Below are 26254 nucleotides of genomic sequence, written 5' to 3' on the forward strand. Positions count from 1 at the left end.
GATGGCGCCACCGCACTCCAGCCTGGGCCGCAGAGCGAGACTCCGGCTCAAAACAAAACAAAAGCCAACAAGTATGCCTTAAAATTTTTGCACTCTTCAGCTTCCTTGTCGTTATGTACATGTTCAAAGATAAGAGAATTGGCAGATTTCAGGATGCTGGAGTCTTATGTATATAGCTGTGTATATTTTCTCCTAAATAATAGCTCATGGGCTCATGTCTTTCTTTTGGTAAACAACATTGTACTTTTTTTTCTTTTTCTTTTTTTTTGAGACAGAGCCTCCTGCTGTCACCCAGGCTGGAGTGCAATGGCGCGATCTCTGCTCACTGCAACCTCTGCCTCTCAGGCTTAAGCGATTCTCCTTTCTCAGCCTCCCAAGTAACTGGGATTACAGACACCACGCCCAGCTAATTTTTGTATTTTTAGTAGAGACGGGGTTTCATCGTGTTGCCCAGGCTGGTCTTGAGCTCCTGACCTCAGGTGATCCACTTGCCTACAATTTCTTATGCGGCTATTCCAGTGAAGTTTTTCATTCTCAGGCATCTGCTTCTGACTTACAGTTTGTGCTAAGAAACCTGGAACCCACGGATGCTGGAAATGTATAACTCCAATAGGAAAAGACTAGGAGAATCCTAAGACTCATATTTTTTATTTTTTGTGAAGTGTCTTGAGCTATGAGCATTAGGACTTTAGCTAACAATGGGATTTTGTACTGGCCACCAAATAGTTTTATTTTTATAAAATGATACTTCAAAAAGCCCTTAAATTAAATGCAATTTGAAATACACACACAAAAATTCAAGAATGCAAATATCCATACCTGTTCCATTTTTGTTTTGAAATATCTAATTTTGGAAACTTTTCAAACATATTGAAATACTTCAATACCAAATTTTATTTTTTTCCCCCAGCAGACCCTTTTATGGTGAATATGACTGGCATTATTCTCCCATTTTCAAGATAAAGAAAATGAGGCCCAAAAAGTTTAGGTGACCAAGATTCAGACAATAAATCAATGGGGATGCTAGACCAGGTCCTGAATCTTCTAATTTTTATTTTTAGGGAATTGTGTCATATTTGAAGAAACACTCCAAATGAAATCTGGTCTATTTTAAATATATAAAAATTAAGAAATTTTAATTTTTATTTTAAAAATTTTATCTACTCAGCAGCAAATAACATGTTTAAATCCTTAACAAAATTTTACTTTTCAAAATTAAAGTATATAAAAATTGACCTGTCATTTTATTGTTTCATCTAAAAGAATTGCTTTCTTTTCTAATTGCATCATTAATAATGAATCAAACTGTTTTAGTGGGAATATTTTAAACCATGATTTTTGTGTGTGTGTGTAATGTGACAGTAATTTTTTTTATTTTGAAATAAATGAGCTTTAAGAAATACTTGAATTACTCATGACCTAGAGAGGAAAACAAGAAGGCTTGCAAATTAGATTAGGGAGTGAATAAAATCCCTTTTTCTAATGCCATGTCAACAGTTCATTCCATTTGAGGCATCACAAGGTCAAATAATATTCATTTATATGTTGCTCATCTCTTTGCATTCGCTCATCAGTCTTCTATCTTTCCTTATGTATTTCATAAAACATATTAATATGGAAATTTGGGTCAAAGCATTGTGATTTTTCAGTATCTATTGGTAACTAATATGTATTTTTATAAAATGACAGAGGAACAGCTGTAGAGGAGCAACTTCAGATTATGTTAAATTGGCCTTCATATTTTAGAAAACTGAACATAAGTACTCATTGTGGTTCATTCACTTAGTTTATTAATAGAAGGCGGATATCCACTGAAAGAGGTGTTAAGGAATAGCAGTGAAGACATAGTCCAATGTAGTCTCAAAGAGCTCATATTCTAGTTGGGATGACAAACATGTAAATAAAGAGTTACTATAATAAATTAAATAGACAAACAATAAAGCCTATTATAAAGACATGTAAAAAATACTATGCAAATCCGGAGGGAAGATATTTAATTCTTCCTAGATAGGTAAGCTTAAGAAATGATTCTAAGAGGATACATTATTTTAGCTGTATTTAAGATCATGTAAGAATGTCCCAGGTGGAAATTGAAGTGAAAGACCATCCTGGTAGAAAGAATGGAAGCTTAGATGAACACTGTGTATTCGGAGAACTGCCAGGTGTCTGGATATGAGGTTGAGAGCAGAGTAAATTGGAAAGGTAGGCATGTGCTGAATAAAAATCTAAGCTATTTTGTTAAGAGAAAAGAGAATCTTTGAAAGAGAATTGAAGATTGCATTAAAGGTATGATGATTGAAGTCAGAGAGGCGTTAGGTAGCTGTCAAATAATTCAGAAAAGAGTTGATGCTAGATTCTCAACTGAACATAGCAGTGAAGATTGAAAGGAGGAAACAGCTTGGAACATATTTAGGAATTATAAACTATGTGACATGATCAATGAGAAGTAGAGGATGATTACTAGATTTGTTTTGTTTTTGTTTTGTGTTTTGGCTAAGTGACTAGATATATAGTGCTACAATCCATAGAGGTGAAGGGCAGGTACAGGAGAAATAACTCTAGGGGACAGAACAGTATGGTAAACTTCAGCTGTATTGTTTGACATACCAATGAAATAGTAAGCTTAAAATATCTCAAGCTTCATTAAAGAAACAGCTTCTGGAGTTGAGGGGAGAGGTCTTTCTGAGATAGGTTTGAAGCCACAGAAGTATATAGAAGTAGATGTGATTTCCAGGCAGGCTGTGTTCAGGGAGCAGTTAATAAGGGCTGAGTCCAATTCCAGTGCTTAGAACAGTAATATTTAGTGGTGGCCAAGGCAAGCAATGCTCATGCAAAAGGATCAGGCTCAGGAGAGGTTATCAGAGTGATAGAATATGGGCAGTGAAGTGGCAAGAATAATCAAGGAATACTTTAAAAAATACTAAAAGTGGGGCTGGGTGTGATGGTTCACACCTGTAATCCCAGCACTTTGGGAGGCCCAGGTGGGTGGATCACTTGAGGCCAGGAGTTTGAGACCAGCCTGGGCAACATGATGAAACCCCAACTCTACTAAAAATACAAAACTTATCCAGGTGTGGTGGCTGGCGCCTGTAATCCCAACTACTCAGGAGGCTGAGGCAGAAGAATCACTTGAACCCAGGAAGCAGAGGTGGCAGTGGGCTGGGATTGTGCCACTGCACTCCAGACTGGGTGACAGAGTGAGACTCTATCTCAAACAAACAGACAAACCACAAGAGTACTAAAAGTGGTTGACACGATGCAAATCCCAAATGATGGTCAAATAAACAGTATCTGTGGGCTCCAGTGATGGGGACAGAGCACAACAGCTGAAGAGTGAGTAGTGGTGGGATGGAAGTAGTAAATGCTGCCGGTTCTTTCCTAGAATGGAGCATGGAGAATTAGAGCAGGGTGCCTCAACCTCTGCATTACTGACACTTGGGATCAGAAAATTATTTTGTGTGTGTGTGTGTTGGTGGGGGGGATGGGTGGGTTGTGCTAGGCATTGTAAGATGTTTAGACATACCTCTGGCATTTGTTTACAAGGTGCCAATGGGATCCTCCATAGCCCTGTTGAGACAAACAGTATGTCTCCAGACATTGGAAATACTCCCCAGGAGAGAAAGTCAGTTGAGAACTACTGACATAGATGTACCTAAGTAGTCAAGAATGTATTGATATGTAGGACATAAACATTTCACAACTTTTATTATAAAATGATTATTGATTAAAAATATGGAATTTTTTTACTATTTTTGCTTCACATTAGTTGTCATTTTTAATTTCAAAAATGTTGGATTCTACTGTGATACGAAATGTGGAATTTTATTGATAACCATCTGTCTTGACTGGTTTTTTGGAAGTCAGCCAGTTCTTTACCATACTGCACTCATTTTGGTGTTTGTTTGTTTTCCTTTAATACATGCTTCAGCTTTATGTTCTGGAACAATACAGCGGAGGGGAAAAAAATTCGGGACCAATCATTGCAATGAATCACCTCAAATTTGCTTTTATTTTTTTCTTAGTTTGCAAAAAAAAAAATAGCTATCCAGAAAGTGTTTTTTGAGTCACTTGACCTCAAAAATAATCTCTAGGCAAAAAATGTTTTAAAAATAGTTAGAAAACAGTTGCAGAGTTAATAAACAAGAGGCCTGGTACTCAAAAAGCTAATACATAGTTTTCCAATGGGACCACCAAGAGAGCCATGGTGTACCTGGTGCGGATGAAGTTTCAGTTCTGAACACTGGTGCCCCCTGTTTATGGAGCAGAAGGAGCACAGGGGGTCCTCACAGAGATTGTAGCTGCCTGTGATGCAGCCTGAGTCAGTGGCAGCCTCTAGAGATGGCAGCTGTAGCCCCAGGTGGCAAATATATGACAGCAACTTGATCTATCGACCAGGGTAAGAGGGGGTTCTGGCCTAAATGAAAATTCATAAAAAATTGATGAAGTCCCCAGATTATTTTTTCCGTTTCCTTTTCTCAGCACTGTGCCAGTGCAGAGTAGAGATTCAATGAGGTGCTGAACGCTTTAGTGGCAAGGAGGTTGTGGTTCAAAGGTCAGGGGTCACTTAGAAACCACTCTTTTTTTTTTTTTCTTTTTTCTTAACTGCTAAAGCAAAACACAAGAAACTTTTCAGATTAGCTATGATTTACCTTTGCTTTGATAAATAAAATGACTACATGTTCAAAAGTTGGCTTTTGATGCAGTTACAAGAGAGAACAGAGTGATTCCTAATTCAAGTGCGGAACTGAAAATAGATTGAATTCCATGAGTTCAGGATGATTTTTTTTCTTTTTCTTTTATTTTTTGTCTTCAGTATCAAGACTTACGCTGTATGAAAGTCATTGAGAGAAGGAAAAGGTCTTGCATTATTTATAGGGTCACAGATTGTGAGAATAGCAAAGCTATGGAGCACTGTCCAAACATAATGCTCCTGTTTGCTTTAAATCGAAAATTAAATTGACGGTTTATCTGTACAAAGAAGAGAGGCTACAGAAGTAGACTGACTTTAGTATGAGAGGGCACAGGCGGCATTGAAAATGAAGACAAGGTAAAGAGCTTCCTTGATCTCCTCAAGTTAATAAATATGTAAATGTTTGTTTTTTATTTTATTTTGGCTGTAAATGCATCTTATCTAGGCAAAATACCTTTACACATCATAAAGACACAAGACAAATTAAATTGCAAAAAGGTCAATCAATAGAGAGCTTTTTAAAAAAATGCTTAATTGAGATATATTTAACATACCATATCATTTACTCATTTAATAGATACAGGCAATGTTTTTGGTGTATTCACAGGGTTGTGCAATGAACACTATAATCAAATTTAGAACATTTTCATCAATCCTAAAATAAACTCTATACCCATTAGAACTCAGTTCCCATTCCTGCATCCTCTCATCCCAGCCCTAAGTAAATGCTAATCTACTTTCTATAACTATACATTTTCCTATTCTGGACATTTCATATGTTGGAATCATATAATAGATTGTCTTGTGTGACTATAATAGCATATTTTCCTTAGCTTTAATGTTTTCAAGAATCCTGTTTGTTTAGCATGTATCAGTACTTTATTCTTTATTACTGCTCAATAATATTTCATGGTATCAACATACCACTTTTTATTTATCCATTCATCGTATGATAGACATTTGCGTTACTCCCACTTTTTATCTGCTATGAACAATGTTGCTATGGAAATTTTTGTACACATTTTTGTGTGCACATATGGTTTCATTTGGGTATTCTCTTAAGTTTATGCCTAAGAGTAGAATTGTTGAGTCATATGGTAACTCTGTTTAACTTTTTTGAGGAATTTATATGTAATTATTATTAAGTGTAGATTAAATTATATTTACTGGTGCATTGAAGTAACTGTATCCAACTCCCCTCTCAGTATGAAACACAGTCATAAAACATTTCTACTGTTTAATCAATATTGTTGTATGGCTGTTATGTTAGATTTTCTGTGTCATATGTCCATCATTTCAGGTAAGATTCAAGTATTTAAAAATATAGAACAATTAACCATATGGAAACAACGGATGGCCACAAAGTTCCTAATAAATCCTTGTGTAACTTCTACTAGACTGTTTTCACTTTGGTCCCAGTTAAGTTGGATAATCTTACTGTTTGAGTCTTCACTTCATTTTCTGTTCTGTTTGTATTTGTTCTGAAAGCTGGCAATTTGTCTTCTCAGAAGCTGACATTACCTTTCCTGAGAATAACCGACAGTACTTTCCTCGTTCTCGGGTTACTTTCTCTTCCAAATATACTGAGGTTTTTTCTTTTACTTGTCAGGTTCAGACTAAGAAATTAATGAGCGATTATACTAGAAGTCAGTTAAGTAAGTCTAAGAGTGGGAAAACAAAGAACTATTACCATTCTGTATCTTTCTTAAAACAAAGAAGCATACAAACAAACATATCAACTTAAATGCAAACTCCATGGCGATGAGTTGGACTGGAACTAATATTTACAGGCGAGGACCGAAAAGAATATAGGAGCAACTTTTGTTTTTTGTAATTTTCTCCATTTGCATTTCTACAAATGTCAGGTGAGATTTCAGATATTTTTGGTGGTGATGGTGGGTGGTAGGGGAGGAGGATACTTACACAACTGTAAAACGCTCCCTAGCTGCAGGTACTTCACAGGATCATGCGAATGTGTTATTTTGGCTGTTTTGTGAGTGTGCCTTTTAATTTTGCCATACTCCATCAAATACTTTCAAATGCAGCCTCTCCTTTATCTTCACAAATGAGGGTGTGAAATTGCTACACCTGGGGAACGTGTTTGAATTTGTGATCTATTTAAGTATGTATAATGCTGTATTGTGATACGAGGTTTATTTCTGTTGATTGAATTAACCGTATTCAAACTCTCTCTCAACAAGTCTCAAGTTGCCATTCACTGACAATTAGCCTGAATTAACTCTGACTCCCGGGAAAGCACATAAATGAAGTGAAGTCATTGTGTCCTCTACTTTTCAAATCTTTATTCCCGTAAACAGTATAATTCTGAGTATGATCCTGAGGTCTGCAGTCATGTAGATCTTATCCATAAAATGACAAGGAAACATATTCATAGTGATACTAAGAGTTAAGGAGACAAAATATGTTGAGGTCCGCTCTGGTTTTTGATCCCAGAAACCCTTTTTATATAAAGTTAAGAAAAATAATTTAGGATTTTGAATTTATTTCTTACTTTTTTTTTTTTTTTTTTTTGAGATGGAGTCTCGCTCAGTCACCCAGACTGGAGTGCAGTGGTGCGATCTCAGTTTACTGCAGCCTCTGCCTCCCAGGTTCAAGCGATTCTCCCACCACAGCCTCCCACGTAGCTGGGACTACAGGCAGGTGCCACCACACCTGGCTAATTTTTGTATTTATAGTAGAGACGGGATTTTGCCATGTTGCCCAGGCTGATCTTGAACTCTTGGCCTCAAGCAATCCTCTCGCATTCCCAAAGTGCTGGGATTACAGGTGTGAGCCACCACGCCCGGCCTCTTACTATAAATTTTTAATTTATAAAATTTCAACTGGTGTGTAGATGCAAGTTGATTTTACTGAAAATGTATGTAGGTTGACATTATGCTTAGGAAATATAATTTCGTGCAGTAACTCATATGCTTTTCTCCCATGATTTGTGTTTCGGTGGAATACAGATTTCCAATTTCCCTTCTTTAGATCGAATTTGTTTCTGATAATTATAATATACATCTTTTAATTCTGAAACACCCCCAACAAGGTTTCTGTAATTACTTAAGGAAGGTTACACTTCTTTTAAGTGTGAGTCAGTATATATGATAAGGCCTTTACAGAAGTATAGAAGTAAAAACAATAGGTGAAGTTTTGTTTAACTCTGAAAGTTTTTGCTTTATAGATGTTTCTAATAGTCTATGATTTAGCTGCTAAGGGATGAGGTTCGATAGTATTAAGATATTCTTTCCACTATATACCATTAGAATTGATTTTCCCTCTTAGGAGATTTTCAAAAGCAATTCTCAGCCACCCATTTCTGAATTAAAAATACTTATACATTTTTATGAAGTAGATATTCATCCACTTTTTGTCACTGTCTCCCAAAAAATACTCTATGAAAGCATTACTGAGCCCCAGTTGGGATGTTTCTGTAAACTATTTGAAGTTTTCTAGCATAGTCCTCCTTTGTCTACTAAGACATCAGTAGTTTAATATCTCTGGATGTCTTAGTCTGTTCAAGATACTACAAGAAAATACCATAAATTGGGTAGCTTTTTAGGACAATAAATTTATTTCTCATAGTTCTGGAGCCTATAAGCCTGAGCTCAGAGAGCCAGCATCGTTGGGTTTTGTGAGTCCCCACCTCCTGGTTCATAGATGGTGTCCTCACAAGGTGAAAAGGCACTCCATTTAGAAGAGCTCTGTCTCATGACCTAATCATCTTGCAAAGGTTCCACCTTCAATGACATCACCTTCAGGGATAAGATTTCAACATGTGAATTTTGGGGGGATATAAACATTCTGACCACAGCTCTGGCCTTTGGAGAGACTTCAAGCAAGGGTTGTAAGAGAGGCAGGTGTTTGGATGCAATGACAGACAGGGCCTGGAAATTGAGCTTAAATTAACACCCAAGTAGAGAAAAGGCTCTTCTTTCTCACTGATATTGGCAGCCCTACAGATTCATCGGTTCCTTATCTGAGGAGTTAACCAAGTGCAAATTAAAAATAATTTTAAAAACTAACAAAAATATACCAACAAAAAATATTACAAATCATGTGGTATAGCATCTATTTGCATATCATTTACATAGTATTAGGTATTATAAGTAATCAAGAGTTGATTTAATATATACAGGAAGATGTGTAGCTATATGCAAATACTATGCCATTTTATAAAATGAACTTGAGCATCCAATTCAGGGGTCTTGAGACCAGTCTCCTCTGGATACCAAGGGACGAATGTGCCTCTTTCTGAGAGTCAGGCCGTTTCCTGGTAATGCAAGTATAAAGGCAATCATCACATTTTTTGTGTGTGATTATCTAACATTTAAGTCTGAACCAAGATTTTGGAATAAACATTACAGTATCTATATATGGAAATGAAATGTAACTATTTTTTCCATAACATGAGGTATATTTGATATAAACCATTTTATATAAATCTGCCTGCCTCATTTTCTTTCTTCTTGCTTTCTTTGCTTATTCAAATTGAACAAGTACATTATACATATATGTGTGTGTGTATATAAACATACATATATTTTTTTCTTAACATGAGGTATATTTGATATAAACCATTTTATATAAATCCACCTACCTCATTTTCCTTCTTGCTTTCTTTGCTTATTCATATTGAATGAGTATATTATACATATATGTGTGTATCCATGTTTATATATATACATATATACACATATGCATATATATGTATATATGATGTGATATTAGAGATGTGATCCCACTCACTGTGTTGCCTAGGCTGGCCTGGAACTCCTGGCCTTATGTGACCCCTCTACCTCGGCCTCACGAGGTGCTAGGATTGCAAGTATGAGCCATCAGGGCCAGAGAACACTTTCTCTTAAATCAATTTTTAAACATCTTTGTTGGGTTTCCTAATTGTTAAGAGTAAAACGGGTTTAAGAGCACCTTGGTGGTGCTGGGCTGCATATGAGGAGTCTGAGTTGCCTCATCAGGTGGCAGTGAACCTTCTACCCTGGTGATGTAGGGTAGGGGCCTTCAGACAGGGCATACTGCAGGAGTGAGGAGGGGCCGCAAGTTGCTTCTAGGTGAATCTGAATGAAAGATGGACTTAGAAAACTGGAAAGAAGTATAAAAGCAAAACCCTGAGGTTGTGCTTGGCCAGATTTCGAGCACAAATAATATATTAGCTTAATTGGGGAGTAGATGTAGGGTAGTAGAGGGAGATAATTTAAATAGCGAGGTAGAAATTAGTAATGACTAAATGAATTGATGAGCTTTCATGTTATCCTAGAACCCAAGGGAGCACTGTTTGATGTGGGCTTGTTATGTGGAAGTGAAGTGTAAAAGGAGACATGATAAACACAGTGTGGGGTGGATGGGAGACTAAGAGTGTGGAGGTAGGAGATCTACTATACATTCAGGTATAGTAGCATGAGGGTTAAGTTGATTAATTAAGTTCAGAATAGGAAAAGAGGAGATAAAATGTTAAAAAAATAGTTGATAGAAATTTAAAAAATGAATCTGTAGTTCAAGGGAAGATTTAAATTTAGTTTGCTAGAGTTTTGTACAGTACCTTCTACTTGTCGGTACTCACCTAGGTGTTAGGATACAGATACTTAGAACAAGGTTTGTTTGGTGGGTATAGAGTTTCAGCTGGCAAGATGAAAAAGTTCTAGAGATCTGTTGCACAACAGTGCGAATATACTTAACACTCCTGAACTGTACACTTAATGGCTAAGATGGTATATTTTATGTTATGCATTTTTTGCCACAATTAAAACATGAAAATATTAACAAAACAAATAAACCACCACCACAACAAAAACCAAGGCATGGCTCTTGCCATCAAAGAACATTCAATAGGATGGTCTAGAATGTGGTAAGTGTTAGAGTGAGGGAGGAGGAGCTGCTCTGCTGTGAAAAACAGAGGAGAAGGAGGCCGACTCTGCAAGAGAATGTGAAACAGGTGAAATGATTTTCCTAGGGAGAAAATAATTAATAATAATCTCTGGTGCTTGCTAAGGGCCAGGCTTATTTCTGTGTTTCACACTTATGGCTGATTCAGTTCTCAAAACAAATCTAAAATTTGGGTACTATTATTTTCTCTCTATTGTATTTTGAGGTACACAGAAAGGAGAGCTGGGATTCGAATGCTGGCAGCCTATCTCTCAAGCCTGCTTTCTTAATTACTATGCTAAGCACCCTCACTGATTTACTTGAACAAGCAAACAAAATCACTTGACACTTAAAAGAGTCATTAGCATTTTCTTAGGTATTTTACCCAGAAACAGTTATTCAATTGTATAAATACAATGATGACCCCTGGAATACGTGAAGTCCAAGAGTAGCATTTTGGCACAAATAATTCTGTGATTCCTGAGATATGACAGAAAGAAACAACAGAAAGAGTAATCTTTTCTATTTTTTTATTTAGTTACATATTGACATTTGAGAGCTCATTAGTTTATTCAAGTAATTTGATTTTCTCTGTACAGTTCCTAGTTGTCAAATATTAGCATCAAGAAAATCCATCACTTTCAGTTCTTATTGACATGTTTGCAGGTCAAAGCAGCTTGGAGATTAAGAATCCAATTTATAAGACAAGTCATCTATCATTGAATATCCAAAGATAACTTGACTAAGTTTTATAGAAAAAGAAATATGATAATAGCAATGATATCTTACTACTTTAGGATACTTTCTGGAGTTTTTTGAGTCATTAACATATTTATATGCATTATTTCGTTGCTATATGTATTTGTAGACATTTGCTGACTTCGATAGTTTCTAAGTTCAATACATAGTATCATTAACATTGGTCTATTTGACTTTCAAATTACTCTTTTTTTTATATTTAAAAATGAATCAAAAGAGGAAGCATAGCCTTTTCAACCAATGATGCTGGTGGAATTAAATATCCATAGGCAAAAATATAAATTAACAGAACCTTGACTTAAACCTTACAAATTATGCAAAAATTAATGTAAAATGGATCATACAGTTAAATGTAAGGCATGACTATATATATAAAAATATATAAATGTAAATATAAGTATATATATATATACACATATATATATATATAGCGAGAGAGAGAGAGACAAGGTCTCACTCTGTCACTCAGGCTGGAGTGCAGTGGTGTGATCACAGCACACTGCAGCCTTGACTTCCCAGACTCAAGTGATCCTTCCACCTCAGCCTTCCCAGTAGCTTGTGCTACAGGCATGCGTCACCAAGCCCAGCCAATTTTTGTGCTTTTCGTAGAGACGGGGTTTCACCCTCTTGCCCAGGCTGGTCTCAAACTTCTGAGCTTAAGCTATCCAACTGCCTTGGTCTCCCAAAGTGCTGGAACTACAGGTGTGAACCATTGCGCCTGACTTAAAACTACAAAATGTTTAAAAAATAACAGAGGAGAAAATCCTTTGTGTTTAGAATTTGGTGAAGAGTAAAGCATTAACCAAAAAATAAAATTAATAAATTTGACTTTATTAAAATTAAAACTTTAATTCTCTTAAAGATCTTGTTTATGGAAAAAAAAGGCAAACTATATACAGGGAGAACATACTTGCAAACCACATATCTGAAAAAAGTATATCTAGAATTTATAAAGATATATCAAAATTCAACATTAAATAAAACTAATAATCCATGTGACATCTTTTTTATTTTAAAATAAGTATACACAGGAAGTATGTCTACTACTAGAGATACTAGTAGTATCTCTCTTAGTCCCTGTGAATCTATACTTATCACAAAATAAAATATTAAAATTAGTTGTCAAGCTATCTTAAGTAGACATTAATAATATACATAAAAATGAATTTGGAACTGAATAGTTCTTTGGATAGCTTTTGAATGTTTGTTTTTCTTAAATATTGATGAATTCATATTTTTAAGTGTCCATGATCTGTTAAAAATCTTATTCAAATTCATGTATTTACTGTTTTAAATTTATAAATTTAACTTGTGATACATTCTATGTACAGTTTCATGAATTTATCTTCATATCTTTGATTTTTGTTCCATCACGGTTTTTTAGTTTAAGGATAGATTTTATTTCATTTTCTTTTTTAGGGGAAGGGAAAGAAAAGGGAGGAATGTTTGTTCATGGGAGTTTGGCAAGAATGCCCAAAACATGACTTAATGAGTAGAGTGCATTATGGAGCTGGCAAGAAGTCCCTACTTTAAACGAGGTTAATAAAGAGATGCAATTCATCTTGATTCTTTGCTGCTAAAATTATGCGTGGATTATTGTGAATATTTCTAAGTATCTGTTTAAATTCACCATTACAACTGAAATGTCACTAACGGAGAAAGATGGGCTGGGCGCGGTGGCTCACGCCTGTAATCTCAGCACTTGGGGAGGCCGAGGTGGGCGGGTCGCTTGAGCCCAGGCGTTCCAGATCAGCCGGGGCAGCAGGGTCAGACCCCATCTCTCCAAAAATGCAATAATTAGCCGGGTGTCGCGGACCAGCCGGGGCAGCACGGTCAGACCCCATCTCTCCAAAAATGCAATAATTAGCCGGGTGTCGCGGTGCGCACCTGCAGTCCCAGCTAGTCGAGAAGAGCCCAGGAGGCGGAGCTTGCAATGAGCCGAGATGGCGCCGCCACCGCATTCCAGCCTGGGTGACAGAGCGAGACTTGTCTCAAAAAAAAAAAAAGGGGAAAGATCAAGTATTTTTGGGGGTGGCGGTGGGGACGCGGGGGCCGGAGTCTCGCTCTGTCGCCCAGGCTGGAGTGCGGGGGCGCGATCTCGGCTCCCTGCGACCTCCACCTCCCGGATTCAAGCGATTCGCCTGCCTCAGCCTCACGAGTAGCTGGGATTACAGGCGCCGCCACCGCGCCCGGATAATTTTTGTGTTTTTAGTGGAGACGGGATTTCGCCAGGTTAGCCAGGCTGGTTTCGACCTCCTGATCTGGGCTGATGCGCCCGCCTCGGCCTCCCAAAGTGCGGGGATTACAGGCATGAGCCACCGCGCCCGGCCGGGAAAGATCAAGGATTTAAGACTATGTCACAAGAAGGAAAAGCTAAAGGAATTGGAATTATTGATCCAGGAGCATTAAAGACATCAGTAGATCCTATCGTTCCTACCCGGCACACCAAGAACTATTCTCCCAAAGAGAGAATACATTTATTCTATTTAACCTTAAGAAAGAAAAGGATCAGTGGATAAAAGTTTCAGCTTTTGCCTCGGTGTGCCATACGGTGATTATGCTATATGTGTTCTTTCCTGGGATCTTAAGGAACTGTGGACCAACCAAAACAACATAACCTAATAAACCTAAATAATAAATAAACCTAAAAAGTTGCATAAAATATGTTTTGGTATAGTTTGCCTTACGTTTTTCCTCAAAGGAAAACTGAATCTCCAGGATAAGGAAACAAGGTAACAAGACAGTTCTGATGCACTTTCAGTTGCAAAATAATTCTCAGCACTTTCCTATACACAAGGAATTCAATAAAGTAGAAATAAGTTTATTAAACTTAGCATTATCACTGTTTTGAAAAGTCCTTGAAAAAATCCCATTTGTGCATACATCTTACACATCTTATTTCGAAATCCATTGAGATTGTAAGCAATTAAATCAATTGCATTTTGTAGGCCAACCCCTCACTTGTAACGTGTAATTCCCCAGGACCCACATGTCCAGATTCAAGAGCAGCTTGATAGAAAGACTGATTTATTTTTATTTTCTTCCTGGGTCTGCTTTGAATATTCTTAAAAGAAGGAGGAAAATGCTGTGTTTAATATTCATACAGGATTTTCTATTAAAAGCAGCTTCTCTCAAAAGCCTGTTGTTAAGAAGGACTGCCTATAAAGGGGTCAACTTGTGAAATCCTTCCTAAGTACTTATTTGGTTCTTGGGGATTGATGGATAAGCTGATGGAGTCTAATCTTCAAATGTGTATGTCATTAATAGAGATGTAAGAATCTCAGTGTGCTTTGTCTTTTCCTTTCCTGACACATTATAAGGAAAAGCTTTACTAATGAAGTACCCAATGGCAATAACCCATTATATGCTAGAATCTCTCTTTGTATCAGATGACATGCAAATGAACTGTTCTATTTCTGTGGAGAAAGAGAGACAAGGAGCGGTCTAGTTAATCATACTTGAGGACTGCGTGGTTATCTTCTGGGAAATATTATCATGATTCATTCTTATTTAAGGGTCCTCACCCTATGCATAAGAAAATCTCTCATTCATTCCATTTGGGTTTGATGTTAATTATAGGGGCATTAATGGAAGCTTTCTCATAAGAAATGAATATGGGATTAAATCAGAAAATAATAAGGCAACCTTTAGATGAATCAGGTCATGATAGAGCTATACAGGTAGAAGCTGGCAGGTTGGAGGAATCTTAGAGATCCTCAGTCCGTTTGTTGTTTAGATATGGAAACTGAGTCCTGGAGGAGTGCAATGACTTAATTGAAGTCCCAGCTGATGTCTCATCAGAGGCAGGCATGAGGTGACAAATGAAGTAGCCTCTGTCATCGGGCAGCAATGCAGAGAAAGATAATTCTGGGAGTTTAAGAGACCATGTTCTGACCATTTTCTACTATTAACTACCCTGTGATTTGGGGCAAACTTTTTACCTTCTCTGGATCTGTTTTCTTAAATTTGAGGTGAGACTAGACTAAGCATTTGCCCTCTGGAAACGGGGAAATCTAAGCAAGCTCCTATAGGAGATTAGTGTGTGATTATTATTCCAACTTAGTTCATTGGAAAAAAAGATATTTCTAACGTATCATGTATATTTTGTTTTCAAAATTGAAGACACCAGCCTTGGATATCAAATAAATTTAGTAGCACTTTTAAACTAACCTTTTCCGTAAGCCGTGAAAAGACTTTTTTGTTATTCCAGAAAATATTTTATTTTTATAGCATTTCTTTATCTGTCCTATAGTTGGCAAGTAATTGATAATATTGCTGGTAAAATGAGGCATTTCCTTAATCTTACATGTCTTGAGAAATTAGCTGTTCATGTATCCATGTCTACACAGTCCTCATTCACCTTGTGACCATGTAATTAAGTCATTTTTCTTTTCCAATCAGCCATTCAGGTCTAGGGCAAATGGGTTTTTTAAAGATTATGCACACCTTGTACCAGTACTTCTGGTCCCTTTAGGTTTAAAGTGTACAAGTATAGATTCCTAGTATATCAACTGAATTATTTTGTTTCTTTAAAATAGAAAATAATTTTTTAAAAAAGCAAAGAAGTTTTTTTTTACTCATATATTTGACTTACACCTTGTATATAAAATGTTTTGTTAGGTAAAATGTATTTTATCTATTTACCAAAATATTTTCACCCAAATAGCATAATTTTACAAGTAGCAGTCATATATTAAACCAACATCACATTTGTCCTCTCTTTGAACACACATTATCTGAACTACTGTAAAGATCTTTTTCCTGTGAGTGTTTTTATTTTATTTATTTTTTAAAAAACGTTATTTATTTTGCGTTATTATATTATTTTCCTGGTTATATGTAACATCTTTCCATCTTAGGTATGTTGGAAACTACAGAAAAGTTTTTAAAAATTACCAACAGAAATAAACACCACTTCTTCCATTGTGTTTTAATTTCATTTCTGTCAACTGTATGACTTGAATAGACAATCTGTGGAATGAATTTAGTTTTAGTACTTTAATAAAATAAAATATAAAAATACTACACATGTAAGTAAAGTAATTTAGAGAAATTGAAGAAGTAGTTTTTCTATTTTTCAAAGAATATTTAGAAAGCTTAAATAATAGCTTGCACATGTACTCAGAAAATAGGAGTGATCTAAATTGCAAACTTGTTTAATAAGTTCTTCCATGTATGAGCAGTGTCGTCTTCAAAGTTTTCATATAATTGGCATAGTGCTAAATATTTTATAACATCTCTGTAAAATAAGTTAAAATATTTTCTGCCACAAAACATTGTTTTTTTAGCTTTCTAACTCTTGTGATATCTTTGTGAATATTAGCCCTTTCTCTACTCTATAAACCAAGTAACAAATACAATAAGCCTCACATTTTACATAGTAAAAATAAGCAGAGTCATCATTACTCCATGAACTAACCAGACTTTTATGGTCCCTTTAAAAATGTTCATCTGTTGTTTTGTTTTGGGAGTTTAAAGGTAGTTTATTCTGCATTTAAAGATGCTGTTTACTTCAGTACATAGATGAATTTGAAACTAGAAAGCAAATTTAGAATACTTTTGTATTTGTTTGTGATTATCAGTCCGAGATAAAAACGGTTTATCTTCTCCAACTAGTCTTTCTTTACCTATACCAGTGTCCTCAGCTGGAGTGACCTTTGGAGTGGCTGGTGTCTTGAGTGATGTAGTTAATGAGATCTAGCGACATCATGACCCTGAGGCCTTCGTGGCCCTGACTCCTCTCATCCATCTTCTTAACCCCACAAGGCTGCAAGTCAGTGTGTAGAATCAGGATTAAACAAGTGTGAATAAACAAGCTGAAGAGTCTTCTGTCCGGGCTGCCAGTGCACGGCAGTAGCAAAGTAAGACGTAGAGAACTTAATACCTGAAATACTCTTTGTGCACCTCCACGAATCCTGTTGGAGAAATCACTACTGTTTGTGGTCAGCGTAGTGTGTCTAATCTCCTCAGTTCGCTCCATTCCTGGACAGCGATGGCAGTTGGCCTTTATAATCACATAGCTGTTGGCACATTCAGTGAAACATGGCTGATCTATCACTTACCCAATGTCACACATTGCTAAAGCTTTTATCTCATTAACTGTGATTAATGTTTGTATGGCATGGGCTTGTCATGTAACTGTTCATATTCAGCAATTGTGAATCCCTTAGTTTACTTGATGACTGAAGGGTATTTCTCGTTTCAGAAGAGAACTTATCTAAGGGGCCGAGCAGCCTTATTTGCAAGCCACCATTGTCACATGGCTTGAGAACTGTGTGATGTAGCTCTTCCTTCACTCCTTCTCCATTGCTGTCCTTCAGGGTGTTACTGCCATTAAACTTGGACACTTAGAAAAGAATACAAAAAATGTAGTAGAACTTTAAGGAAGTATTTACCTGTAATTCTTTCGTCTAAACATTGCTTTTCTAGTATGATTTCCAATTAAGTCTGTGTTCCCAAAGTCAGATGGCAAGGGGTAGAGATGATGGATGCAGGTATTTTCTTGCCTTTGGCTATGGTTCTTGTTTTTATCTGTGCTATGCTTGACAAGTCTTTCGCCTTAGCCCAGGGCAGCCTTTGATAAGTTGACCAGTCAGTGATTAAACATATTTATTTAGTTCAGTGGGTCAGAGCTATTGCAACAGATAGAAAATTACTGATGGATTATCAATTTCAGCACCTCTGACATCTGGCCTCAGTGTAGTCCATCATCTGAGGACTCATAACACATTTTCTTCAACAATAACATGCTCAGCTACCTGTGTGATCACACAGCTGAATATTGGAAAGATTTTGTTCAGATTTAATAAGACAAAAGTTGCAGAAATCAGACGAGTTCTGCACCTATACTTGAGAATCTAAAAGCACCCAGTGGTTTACACACAAGGCTGGAATAAGAACTGACTTGCACTGTAAATATGCTTTGTTGATTTTTGTGATATTTTTATAACATTTTTACACTTACATTTTGGATTTGATGAAATAGTTACTTGGAATTATTTTGGAAACAATGTGATTTATAAAAATATTACTCATTTCAAAATATTCTGTTAAAAAAATTTAAGGCATTAAAATAATGGTTTTAAATGTTTGGTCTACTACAGTGATAAAATTACCAAAATAAAACCCCGACTCAAATACCTATGATACTAATTCTTTTAAATTATAAACAAGATGTGAAATAAGATTTGCAAAAATTTTGTGTTTATTGTTAATACTGAATGGTTCTTTTAACCTGAGGGAGTTCTGGTAATAAAGAATAACAACCTTATTGCAAATGCTAATCTAACACAGAAATATATTCTATTCCTCTGTCCATTTTACTAAAATGTATTTCAATATAAATTTCTTCATATCTGTATTTCAAAGTTCCATGTAAATTTAAGAATAATCTTGTGATTCATTTTTCAAATGATTAAGGTTAGCAGTTTGTTTTATGGTAAGTTTATGTCTTTTAAAAACTGGTTATGTTTGTTGAGAAATTAATAGATTTTGGCAGAGAATACATTGTAACTTTTATTTTGGCTTTATTCTCATTTGTAAATCTTTCATGTGATTATCCCTAAAGCTTTATATTCCATGCACCTAATGGCCTACTTTATGATGAGCCTACATTTAATATTTATGTGTGCTGTCATAAAAATATTTGTGAAGCTAAAAATGATTCTTAATCTTCATACGATGCATTTTCACACATTCTCTTGAATTACCAAACTGATAAGAACTTAGAAATGTTACCTTTGTTCACAAAATAAGGATTGAGCCCTTTGGCATTACAGTTTACATTGATTCACTAATACACCAGTGCTGTGTGCCATTAAATTGATAGGCCCTTTGGAGTGTCCAGCTTTTTACAATGTGATATAACGTGGCAATATTACAGGTCATTGTGGGCCATTATTTATTGCCAAAGACTTCCTGATTTGTCTTAAAATTAAGTGAGGTTTCTTCTATAGTTCTGTGGAAACCTTTAGTAGTTGACTATGGTATTTAATTAACCCATCTCTCCTTTGACATCTCAGAGTTGGCTTGGAAAATGTTGGGATGAATTCTAGTCACAGGATATGCTCAGTAATTTAGATTGGGCTGAAAAAACTGCTGTGGATGCCCAAAGAAGACACAATTTAAAAAATGAGGGAGATCAGATCAGAATATGAGTTTGATTTGGAAATTCGTTTGAGCAGTTGTAGGGAAGTCATTGTAACATTTTTTCCTCAAAGATTAATGCCTCTAACAATTAGAACACTAAATATTTATTGGTTTTAAATTCTTAAATGTGATGCCTAGCACTTATGCTTCCTCAGATGTTTTACACAGTTATTTTAAAATTGGAGATGCTCTGTATGTGCACTCTATTTCGCTTGATGCCCAAGTTTCCTTTTGATTTTACTCTACGCCATTGACTTCTCTCTGAAATGACATGTATTTTTTCATTTGCAATTTCTCACGATAATAAACTATACATGACTTGTCAGGAGCAGGTCAACAGATATTTTTATGTAAAGCAAGCATGCAATAACAGAAAAGTTATATACAGTCACGTATTGCTTAACAACAGGGATATGTTTTGAGAAATGAGACATTAGGCAATTTTTACATTGTGTGAACATCATATCCTGAACTTACACAAACCTAGATGGTATAGTCTACTACACACCTTGACTATAACGTGTAGCCTATTGCTTCTAGGCTATAAACCTGTACAGCATGTTAGTATACTGAATATTGTAGGAAATTTGTATGATTTAGCTCTGTGTCCCCACCCAAATCTCATCTTGAATTGTCCACGTGTGGAGGAAGGGACCTGGTGGTGGGAGGTGACTGGATCATGGGGGAGGGTTCCCGTGAATGATAGAGTGAGTTCTCACGAGATCTGATCCTTTCAAAGTGCTTAGCATTTCCCCCTTGCTCTCTCTTCTCCTGCCACCTTGTGAAGAAGGTGCTTTTGCTTCTTTTTCACCTTCTGCCATGATTGTAAGTTTCCTGAGGCCTCCCCAGCCATGCAGAACAGTGAGTCAATTAAACCTCTTTTCTTCGTAAATTACCCAGTCTCAGGTAGTTCTTTATAGAAGTGTGGAAACAGAGTAATACAAAATTGTAATACAATTGTAAGTATTGTGTACCTAAACATGTCTAAACACAGAAAAGTTACAATAAAAATACAGTATTATAACCTTATGGGACTATAGTCATATGTGCAGCCTGTTGTTTGAAACATCATTACGTGGTGTATGACTGTATATTATTTTAGCGTAAAGATTACATGGATCAAACCAGTAGCATGAACATTTTTTCTTCCATCAAAATGAATCAACTTAGAAAAAAATATTTATGAAATGTAACTTGATATGGGTCAAAGTTTCTTTAGATAAAGAAGCATGGATGTAAAATCTCCAGATGCTTTCACATAGAAACGGATCTTATCTGTTACCTCACAGGGAAACTGAGAAATTAAGCAAAGTAATGCATATGAAAGTACCTCACAAACTATAAAGAGCTGTAACAATGCAAAGTATTTTAATGCTGTGTGAGTTTTTTGGTACAGACCAATAAAGAAAGAAAATACATAGCTATCCATTTTTAGAGGCTCTGGACTGGCAGTCTACGAGTTGTGGTTTTATGGAATTCACATTGACATGTAATGATTTTTCATGTGAGCACATTAACATTGTTCAGTTTCATATAGTAAAATGTAATTCAGAACGACACTAAGAACCACAATTTTAAAATACTGCCTTCCTTCTAATGTCCTTGTCATTCAAATGTCCTTGAAAGCATTTGAATCAGTAATTTTGAACAACTGTTATGATAGAATGTTTAATAAACCCTATTAAGCATTAATTATTTTCTTCACTTCTCTTACAATATTGGATTAGTGTTTTGAATCATCAACAACCTTGATTTCTATACTGAAATTCCATTTTGTTAGCATCATGATGACCAATAATGATTACAAGTGAGTAGAGTAACAATTATTTTAACTTGTAATAGACACTGGCATTTATTCCATGTGTCCGGCATGAACATTTGTCCTATGGGCAAGATAGTTTGGAGAGATATGGCAAAGAACTAAGTCAATGATGTTTATATAGCAATCTAATAACTTTACTTTCATGACCTAAAAAGATTTAGGCATTGGGGGAATCTGGAAAATTATGAAGCTTCTAAAATGTGTCCTGAAGAGATTCAAAGGAAATCACATTTTTCTCCTGCTCTGGATTGATTCATACTATAATTTACCTCTCATAAAACTGATCATATGTTAATATTAAGTTAATAGTTGTAAGTTGATAGTAAAATTTTAAATGTGGAGTAGCTGCACAAAACATGGAAGAAAAGAATTTGCTTTTATTCTGTGAATTTAAGATTAGCCTGACATCGTTATGCTAATTTTAGCAGTTGCAAAGATAAAATTCATTGGCATAGCTGGAATTACAGTGATAGGAGTTGGCTTTGAAGAAAAATCAGCTTTGCCACCTATTGCCTTGTCTGTATTCGGAATAGTATACATTTTAGCTAAGTTTGAATGCAGACTTAAATAAAAACCAAAAACTAAAAGATAAGAAAAAGCAGTTGAGCAGCTTTATACTGAGCAGAACAGGGAACTTAAACATGCATTGGTATTTTGAAACTGATTTACATGTAGCCAGCTTTGTTTGCCATACTCCTTACCCTTAGAAACCCAAAATAATTTCTTACTAGTCAGTGTTGTGGGCAAATTAATGGGGGAAAGAATGCAGATGTTTTATTATTGTTGTTATTATTATTATTATTATTATTATTATTTTTGAGATGGAGTCTTACTTTGTCACCCAGGCTGGAGTACAGTGGCGTGATCTGGGCTCACTGCAACCTCCACCTCCTGGGTTCAAGCGATTCTCCTGCCTCAGCCTCCCAAGCAGCTGAGATTACAGGCTCCTGCCACCATGCGAGGCTAATTTTTGTATTTTTAGTAGAGACGGGGTTTCACCATGTTGGCCAGTCTTGTCTCAAACTCCTGACCTGAGGTGATCCACCCACTTCGGCCTCCCAAAGTGCTGGGATTAAAGGCGTGAGCCACCGAGCCCGGCCATAGTATTATTATGCTGACCTGAATACATGCTCAGGTTTTGATATTCTTTTAAAATTCTTTCGTATTCTGTGAGCATAATCATTTTAGCTAATATCCATTTCACTAAGAATTCTTATAAGTCCTTCATTGGTTGAAACTGAGTGAGGAATGGGATATTCTGATTTTAAAATTTTCTGCTTAATGATACCTATTACATTTTTAATTGGCTTCTACTGGAATGGGGAAATACAATTGGATTTTGCATCCAGCAATCTTACTGATCTCTGTTGGGTTCTCTGTGAAATAATTATTTTATCTGCAAATAATGAAAATTTCTCCTATTTGAATAAAAGTCTTATTTACTTAAATTAAATAATAAATTAATTACTATTTTCTGCTTAACTAGTTAAGCCAGATTTGTTTTGTTTAAGCCACCATGCTCTGTTGAAATTTTTCTTGAAGGTATTGTTTTATATTATATATTAGTGTTGGAATTGCTTGGATGATTAAGATCTCATCAGGGTAATAATTCTAAGTGTCAGTGTTCTTTATATTATAGAATTATGAATATACTATGTTACTCTACAGTGTAAAATTCAGTTTTCATCCACATAAATTGAACTTTAATTATGTTCTGGAAGTTTTCATACACATTTCATCTTCACTGCAAGCCACTGATATTTAGAATTTTATTATTATTATTCTTTTTGAGGAAACTTAATGGCAGGGTAGATTTAAAAAAAAAAAATTGCCCAAAGCCTAAGAGCTAGCCAGAGGGGATTTTTGAATTTTCACGTGTTAGTTCAATGACCTGGATTTTTTTTCCACTTCACACAGTATCTAGAGTGTTTAATGTAAGGAAGAGTTCTTAGGATTGATCTCTTTGTGAATATAAAGCGCAACAAGACTTTCTGATTATGGGAGTTCAGGATCTTGATTTACTGAGATGTAACTCTCTTGTTCTACACAGATGAAGTAGGTAACTATTTATAAACACTGAAAGGTGTGTGTGTGTATTTATGTCTAAAGAGAGAGGAAGGTAGTATTCAATATTAATCTGCTCCCCAACTCTAAAAATGTAGACTCTTTGATCTGTGGTCACAAACGTATTTTCTTGTTTGATTTCAAATTTCAGACTAGTGTCCCTTGCCCCTTAGGCTGCAGATGTAAATTTGTGGTCATCCACGCAGATGTGTAAATGAGTAAGTGTTGCCCTGGCAAAGAGCTGAGGTTATAATTTAGCCGTCGCTGCCCCTTTGATTTTGTGTGGATTAAAATAGTTAATATGTAAAATCTTCATTAATTTTCATATTCGGAGCATATGTAGAAATCCACAAAGTTAGCTAATTTAAAATCAGATTATTATTACACCCATAGTAAACCCATAGAGAATGGCCACTTAAAAGGCTGAAGTCCAGTCATAAAGAATGAACCAATGATGCCTCACCTTCTCAGATCTGTTCCACATGTGGTGTTGTGGTAATATTGTGAGCACTGAAGTATTAAAACAGTTTTGTCTTGTGTTCTTTCATTCTGACAGGCCAATGACATAATGTCGACAAGCCATCTCTGATAGATTCAAATTTAAAAGTGAATACACTGCCTCTTTTTCCTAGTTCACACTAATGGTGTTTGAGTCAACGTGATAATTTCACTGCTTCCAACATACAGTCCTCCCTAGTAAGTCTGGGAACAGCTTGTGAGGGGCTTTTTCAGGCTGCAAAGAACTGTTTGATCAAAGCCATATTACTTTGTTATTAAAGGAGAAGAATGGAGAGGAATCAGCAATAAAAGCAAAGACAAGTTTAGGATCTGAACTCTGAAAAGCAGTTCGCCAATAAAGATATTAACTCTGTATATATGATTTAATATCGTCACAACAATGTTAATCAGTTGATTTTCATAAACATACATGGACTGGGAGCATTAACAATAGTAAAGGAAGAAATTTAAAATGTTCTGTGAATTGATTTTTAGTTCTATTCCATATTATACAGTCCTATAAAGGAAGATAATAAACTATAAATGGAACCAGACCTTATCAGCCAGGCAAATTTTTGTTTGTTTGTTTGTGTTTTTTCTGCAGCGGTTTCCAGGAAATCAAAAGTTTTGCTTCTCTGGCTATATAATTCAAGATGATTCATCAAATTATTGCTTTTACAAAGGTGCAAAAACTTTGAGGAGTTAGAAAATAATTGAGGTTGATTATTAGAGCACTTTGGAAGTATTTTGTTCATTTATTTATTTAATCAGTGAAATAGTTACTAGAGCTTTCTGTGAATTTAGCTTGTTTTGGTGTGTATTAAGGTGTGGCCCTTGCCTTTTGACTGCTTGCACACTAATTTGAAAAATTAGACATACACATATGAAACTGTTTAACAATTCTGGAGAGTGGACAAGAAAATGATAAATGTAGGCAAGGGTAGAGGACAGCAGCTTTCATATATATATGTATCTATATAGATATATATATGTTCACAATGGTGTGTAAAACATACGTGTGTAAAACATTTGAAGAACTGCTTTCTTGCAATAAAATCCTACCAGAAATTCCAGTGCCCAGCGTCCAGATGGGTTAAAGGCAGATATTTTCTGCTCCTGTCGTTCTGGATACCTCAAAGTTCAAATGATTGAAAACTATTTTTGTAGGATCAGGGAGGCTTGAGTCGAATGAAAGATATGGGTTAGAGAAGGTGATGAAGCCTTCCTTCTTGAGGCGATGTCTTTTGAATGGAACAAAATTTGAAAAATTGGAAGAGAGGAAAATGGGGCATATCCGAAGGAAGCAACATGGTGAAAGCAGACATTTGGAGTCGGGAAAGAGTAGCGTTTCTGGACTGTGAGAAGACCCATGTGATAGGAGTAGAGGTTATATTACTGATTCATGAGGAACCTGGGTTAGGGGAAAGCCAAACTAACAGGAGCCACAAATGCCAGGCATAGATTTTTCAAAGACCATCCAGCAGTCAGTAGTATGTATATATTCAGGAACCTTTGAAAATGGTTCAGTGACACAATGTGATATAACATAAGTTATATAAATGTGGAGTTGTAGGAGTAGGTTACTGTGCAAAATATCATCAGGGTAGGAGAAACTTGAGGGGTCCGTTGTATTCTTGTATTCACTTTTGGTAAAAGGTATACTGGCTTCAGAAATAGTAGTGCAGTTACCTTAATTTTAGTCATAAACTAAGTATACATCTTGTTTAGGCAACCATTTTTAATTCCAATTAAAAGTAGCAAATAAAGTATCCATTATAATTTCTTACAGTTTGCAAGGTCTTACCCTCTTTTCCTCCCTCCCTTCTTCCCTTTACCTTTTCTCTCTTCTTACTCTCTATCTTTATTCTCCCTTTCTTTCTTTTTTCCCCCTTTCTTTCCTTTTTCCTCTTCCTTTCCTCTTTCTGAATCTCTTCCTACCATATAATATCCTGGACTTTTACTCATTATAAATACTTAACTCTAATATGATATGATTATATCCTCATATTCCAGTAACATCAGAATTCCAATGGGAAGAATCTAGGCAATTTTAAGATATATAATTTAAATAATGACATGTCCCTACTTTTGCTCATTTTCCAGGTAGTTTTTAGATACAAGCTTTATTTGCTATGAAATCTGGAACTATAATAAAATTTAGGCCAGATATTCACACTTAGTGGAAAAACCATATTATCTATAATAGTTGTGGTCTGTCTGCACCACGCCAATCACAGTCACATGCGTATCTGTGGACTTCTACTTCTAAGGGTGCTGTTTATGTAAGTAAACCAGGTGATTATAGTGAAGGAAGAGATTTGCTTTTGAAGCATAAATCACTACAAATTTCAACCCGTCCAGGACTTATATCATCTGTAGGTGTTTGTTTT

At 35.7% G+C, this 26254-nt stretch overlaps 1 protein-coding gene across 23 annotated transcripts in view; it reads left to right on the forward strand.

Moving 5' to 3' along the window:
• ROBO2 (roundabout guidance receptor 2) overlaps positions 1 to 26254 on the forward strand; it is a 609610-nt gene that overhangs the window by 59408 nt on the left and 523948 nt on the right. The gene's annotated exons all lie outside the window — the stretch shown is intronic.

Source organism: Pongo abelii, chromosome 2 (genome assembly GCF_028885655.2).
Source record: "Pongo abelii isolate AG06213 chromosome 2, NHGRI_mPonAbe1-v2.0_pri, whole genome shotgun sequence".
Taxonomy (NCBI): Eukaryota; Metazoa; Chordata; class Mammalia; order Primates; family Hominidae; genus Pongo; species Pongo abelii.